We start from the raw sequence: 6000 nt of genomic DNA on the forward strand, positions 1-6000 counted from the left end.
CGGGCTCTGCTGACCCCCGGATCGCGTTTTCTGCCCGGATGCGGCCCGGGACCCCGTGGCACGCGGTCCCTGGCCAGGCTGTGGGACGTGGTTCTTCCGCACTCCCACTCTTGTGCCCCGGCCACATTCCAGCCACCTGCCCTCCCCTCGGGTCACCCTCCACATTCCTTCAGGCCCGTCCGGGCCTCCCGGTGGGCTTTCTGGACCTGGAAGAACCACAGGTGGTGGTGGCGAGCCAGTTTGTCGTCAGAGGGGCTGACCGTCCGGGCCCAGGTTGCTGGCGGAGCAGGGCCGAGCGGCTCTGGGAAGCACAGTGCTGAGCGCAGCCCTCTTCTCTGCGCTTCCCAGAGCTCCTACCCTCCTTCCTTCGCCCGATCCCTTCGGCCGCCGTGGATGGGTCAGGCGGCGCTAGAGACATCAGGTTCCCAGAGGAGGCAGCACCTGGACCGAAGGTGCACCTGGTGCCCTTGGCTGGTGAGGCAGCAGCCGGACTGTGGGATCCTCCTCTCACCGCTGTGTTGAGCAGCACCTTTTGTGGAGCTGGAAGTCAGTCTTGTCTGTGCCCCAGAACTTGTGGGTGACGCCCCTGCCGCGGGGACTGAGGAGACGTGGGTTATGATGTGCCCGTGCCGGCCCAGAGTTGAGAGTTGCCCCACACCCCCAGCAGCGCCAGAGGTGCCGTGGCTCCCTGCTGGGCCTGCACTGCCCGGGGGAGACCCGCGGGGCCCACGTGGGCTTGGCTGCTGCGGAATGCGTCCTGGGTCTGCAGTGAAGGACGAGGACGCCGCCGGCTCAGCCGGCTCAGACGTCCCGGGTCGCGCTCCTGCCGCCTGCCGCCTCCCGCCTCCGCCCGCCGGGCCCTCGCTTGTCTGCCACCCAGGGCCTCGAGGAGAGCAGGTTCTTGTTGTTGGCCAGGAAGTGGCTGGAGGGAGAGCAGCCGTGTGAGGGCGGAGCCAGTACCGGGCCCCTGGGCAGGTGTCTGATCCCATTTTGTTGTTTTTTGTCCATTAAAATGATCGCGAAGACGTCCAACGAGAGAGAAAGTATGCACTGTGATTTTAAATTAGAAATAATTCGCTAAAATCTGGCCTCCATTGCCGGCTCTGGGACCAGGGAGGAGGTAAGACCACAGAGCTGTTCTCTGCCAGTCCCAACACGGCAGCGAGATGGAGCCTGAGAGGCAGACTGTGGTCGGCCTTTGTGACGTTCTGGAAATACCTTTGGGAGTTGTTTTTCCCCCAGAACGGCCAAGAACTAACTTCAAAGCCTGGACTTAAGGTAGAAAGCCTCCCCCTCTGCTGCTGGGACCTGCAGGGGACCACGCACCTCTGTGCTCAAAAAACCCCGGGACCACCGCATGCGTCTGGGGAGCCCCTCGCCAAGTGTCCTCCAGCCACAGGACGGGACGCTGTCCTGGGGGCCGGGGGGGGCGGGTGGGTGTTGCAAGAGGGGCCGGGCAGGAAGTTTGTCTGACCAGTCCTTTGAAGAACGTGTGTAGTTGAAGTGAATCGTGGCAGTGGGGACGGTGACGATTGCCCAGGGGCCTGGGATTCTCCCTGCCTGGCCCTGACTTGGCGATTCTGAATGAGAGCCCCCGGGCTGTGCTCACTGTCAGCCCTGGGCGTGTTCCCTTTTTCTGGAGTGTTCTGTGTGTTTCCCTGCTGTGCACTTGCTGAGTCTGGAGGGGCACCCTGTTCACTGGCCACATGGGGGCGACGGTCTGCCTGCTGCGCAGCTGTGAGAGCTCCTGGCTCTAGGACACCCCACCCCACCCCCGCTTCCCTTCCCATGGAGGGGGCCCCCCCCCCGTCCCCCTCTCCCCTCCCCCTCCCTCTTCCCTCCCTACAACCCCCGTGCCGTCCCCTTCCCCCCCCCCCGCCCCCTTCCCCCCTCCACTTACCTCCCCTGCTTCCCTCCCCCACACACCCACCCCCCTCGAGCCAAGGCCATGTGTGGCCAGAGCGCGCCGGGCCAGTGCGGGCTGGAGCCCGTCCTGTTCCACAAAGCGCAGGGCTTGCCCAGATGCCCTCAGGGGCCTGGCAGCAGCGACCGCTTCAGGATGGCAGGAAACACGCAGGAGACTCGCGGGGCGTCTGATGGTGGCTGCTGGTGTTTGTGTTCTGTTCCTGCCCCGTGATGTGGTCTTCTTTCCTTTCTCTTGTCTTCCTTTGGCTTTGTTCTGTTTTCAAACTGCTTTAGATAGGACCGCTCGGCGTGTGAGCTTTCCTAGTTCCCTGGTCAGTCGGCGTGGTTTGGCACCCATGGGGACCCACTGGAGAAGCCAGAGTGTGCTGGGGTTAGAGCAGGTGGCGTTTCCACACCCTTGACCACCAGGCGTGGCCACGAGGCTCCTGCTCCAGGAAAGGCCTATTCCCACGAGTTCTGACGGCAGGGGGGCCCGTCGGGTGAGCTCCTGCTGGAGGAGTGCCCGCTGGCCATCTGGGAGACGCTGGGGTGACACCACCGGCAGGTGGGGTGGGCGCCTGCACGCGGGCTCCCACCGGGGGGGTGGGGCCCTGCCCGGCCTCCCCCGGCTCTCGGCAGATCCCACCAGAGGGACGGACGTGAGGGTGTGGGTGTGGGAGGAGCGACCTCATTCCTTTCTCAACACGCTGATCTGTGAGCCCGTGTGACACAGGACCGCCCTGTTTGTTTTTGTTACTTTGGTTGTGAACCCTCCTGTGGAATTGGCGAAAGCTACGTTTTTACTGTCCTTACGAGCACGGCTGGCGTCGTCTGTGCTGTAGGTGTGGGCAGTGGGTGTGTGTGTGTGTGTGTGTGTACATATGTGAATATGTATATATCCCGCGGCAGGCGTGACTGCTGCTGTCCAGCGGCAACAAGTACAATAAAAGCTGGCCCCAAAACGGCCTTGGGTTTCCTGGTGAGTTGGGTCAAGAGCAGGGTCTTGGAGGCAGGTAGGCTCCTTCGCCGGGTGCGCAGAAGTGAACACCGACCCGCTTGTGTCCCTAGGGTTTGTGTGAACGGCCAGGTAGGGTGCCAGGGCTACCGTGGTGGACCGTCCCCCAGTGCCACCCCCATCTCTGGGGGCCCACCCTTCGTGCTCACCTGACACTCCAGTGAGTGACCCTTTGGGACCTCCAGGTGGCTGGAAATCTTCCCTCCCTCGAAACATTAAAACCAGTTTTCTAAGCGTAGGATACAGCCCGTGACAAATGCATTCTAGAGGGGATGCTGTCTCCTGCCCACAGGTCTGCTTTGGGAGGGGTCCACGGGGAAGGAGCAGGGGCCACACGGGGCCACCCTCCAGGAAGGGGCTGGGCTCAGGGTCCACAGGCAGTACCTTTCGTGGATTTTGTTTCCCTAGGAAATGGGACAATGTTTCAGGCTAAGAGAGGGAAGGCAGTTCACTCTGGAATAGACACGTGTGTATATACATTGTTTTTAAATACTAAATACAAATGCATGGAAACAGCCGTCCATGCGCCGGTTTGTCCTGTTGCTGGAACCCACAGAGGTGGGCAGGTGCCCCTGACCCCGGCTCCCACGTGCACCCTTGAGGGCCAGGCTGGAGGGTTAGGATGGGTCCCGTGATGATCTCCATTTCGTATGTCTGAATGTTGACCTTAAAATAAAGATAACTGTTGTAAAATAAATGTTTTCACCGCAAAGCAGGCGTGTGTTTTATTTAAGGACCCCTGCGGCATCCTCTTTTGGGGGGGTCTTGCACCGGGGGGCAGGGACCTCACTCCCACCTGCCTGGCCCACGTGTGGACAGAAGCCCCTCCTTGGTTCTGTTTTTCACCTCCATTTTCTAAATACCACAAATAGGGTGAAGAGAGGGTCCCGTAAGCCCAGGGCGGCTTGGACTGTGGCTTCTGCGGCCCTCCTGGGACATGTCCCAGCAAGCCGCTGGCCGAGAGCCCGTGCTTCCACTGTCCCCACTTGGTAACTCCTACCGCCTCAGCCTGGAACCGCCCCTGTCCCCCACGCAGACGGCAGATCACAGAACGGCCTGGCAGGACGGGGTGGGCTGCAGGAGTCCAGAACAGCACGCCGGGCCTGGGCCCGAACCCTCAGCGGGTAGCACAAGGTAGGCAAAGGGTGACTCTGGGGGCACCTGGGGCAGGCTGGCCACCCCCCGCTGTCCCCTGGGCCTGTGCTGTGTCCCCCCACCCCCGGTTCCGGCCAGGTCACCCCAGTGCCCGTCCACCCAGGGCATCAACGTGGAGTGCACTCGGGTCCTCGTGCCTGGACGCTGCTGTGCCTCCCTCCTGGGTCGTGTCTGAGCCAGTGGTGACCCGGCACTGCATCCTGGTGTCTCCTCAGCAAGGCCACCCTCCACCCCAACCCCCATCTGGTCCTCCAGCCGTCACGGCTCCACGGGGTTCAGAGTTTCACCCCCACACACACCACACCGCCTTGGTGGCAGACAGACAAGAACGGCGTGTGGCCCGGGCCCCGTCAGGCACCCCTGGACTGTGTGCAGGTCGCAGCATGGGGTTTCCGGCCCCACTCCAACTACTACTGTGCCTCTCTTTCCTCATCTCGGAGATTGAGGTCTCTGCCTCAGGGCACGTGTGTCCCTGGGGGGTTCGTGTCCGGCCCACACAGTGGGGCGGGTGGCCCAGGGGCCTTGGCTTTAGGTGGGAGAGGCCACCCTGAGCCAGGAGGCCCGTGGGTGTGACCACCCAGTCCCGGCCACAAGTGTCCCCTTCCATACCCTTCCAGTGACTGTCCCTCACACCTGGGACCCCCCTCCCCCCTTGGGTCAGGGTACTGGGTCGTCTGTTCCCTTGGTCTTAGAGCAAGGCAGAAATACTAGGAAAAAAATTAAGCAGCATAGAAATGCTAAAAGTAATTTAACAAACACCTTGAAACAAACCCTCCTTCTGGACATAAATTTGAAGCCGTTTGATTTAGATTTTCCATAAAAGGAAAGCTGACGGTGAAGCCCTGTACCTCGCTCTCCAGCCCCGCGTCCCCCTTCCAGCCGTGGCCACCAGAATTTCAGTCTACTTCTGCCTGTGGTTCTAACCCTGCCCACTGATGTCAGCAGCCATAAAGCCTATTTCATTCATGATTTTATCGACCTCTCAAATTTTGCCTCAACTGTAGCATGCTGTACTCAGCATGCGTCTTCCTTCAGTGCAGGTGTTTTGAAAACTCCATCGTGGCTCCACGTAGGTTTGGTTTGTTTGCTTCAGCTGCTGTATGGCCTGCATCCTAGAACTAACCACAAGTGGTCGACGGCCTTGCTAGCTGAGGACGTGGCTTTTCGGTTTTTCGCTGCTGACCAAAGCCGGGCTGCCGGGAGCAGGTGCACGCACGGCCAGCGGGCCGTGGCTGGGCACCCATCCGGAAGCCCGTGGACTGCGCCGGTCACCGTCACCACTGGAAGCGGGGAAGAAGCGGGAGGGGGCGACCGGGAAGTGGCGGGACGTGGCCCCCCACGGCGGGGGCAGGGGCCTGGGGACCCGGGGCGCAGAAGGGCCAGGCGGGGGGGGGGACCTCACTCCCGCTCAGGAAGACCGCGGCAGCGACTCCGCGAGAGCAGCTCGAGCGGCCACGGGCCGCGGGCAGGACACGGGGGGAACCGGGGCGTCCGGGTCTGGAGGGGTCCCCGGCGCGGCCCCACCCGGCGAGCGCACGGCCGCTCGCAGCCCCGGACGCCGGGCTCTCTCCTGCCGCAGAGGGACCCCCCGCTCCTACCGTTTCTCCGCGGACTCCGCTCACCGGCCCCCCCACCCCAGCCCCTCTCCGTCCGGGTGCGCGGTGCCGCGCGGGCCGGCTCCCCACGCTCGCTGGGCGGCTCCGCTGGCGCCGGGGCCCGGGGGCGCAGCGGGGGCGCGGGAGGCTCGGAGGGGGCGGGGCCAGCGCTAGCCCCACCCCCGCCACGTGACGGCGGGCCAATCCTCGGCCCCCTGGAGGCCGGTCGGTGACCAGAGAGATGAGCCTGAGGACCCGCGCCGGGAGCCAGGCCCACACCCACCGGCGCGCCGACCCCGGACGTGTCGCCGCTGAGGCCGATACCGCTCC

At 63.3% G+C, this 6000-nt stretch overlaps 1 long non-coding RNA gene across 1 annotated transcript; it reads right to left on the minus strand.

Moving 5' to 3' along the window:
- Positions 1–3367: 3367 nt before the first annotated feature.
- Positions 3368–5771, minus strand: LOC132671596 (uncharacterized). The gene is made up of 2 exons (XR_013554460.2): positions 5674–5771; positions 3368–3586 (listed from the first exon to the last, which is right to left on the minus strand). It is a non-coding gene; the product is annotated as an uncharacterized LOC132671596 (long non-coding RNA).
- Between the last annotated feature and the right edge of the window lie 229 nt (positions 5772–6000).

The sequence above is a fragment of the Panthera onca genome, chromosome A3 (genome assembly GCF_046562875.1).
Source record: "Panthera onca isolate mPanOnc1 chromosome A3, mPanOnc1 haplotype 2, whole genome shotgun sequence".
Taxonomy (NCBI): Eukaryota; Metazoa; Chordata; class Mammalia; order Carnivora; family Felidae; genus Panthera; species Panthera onca.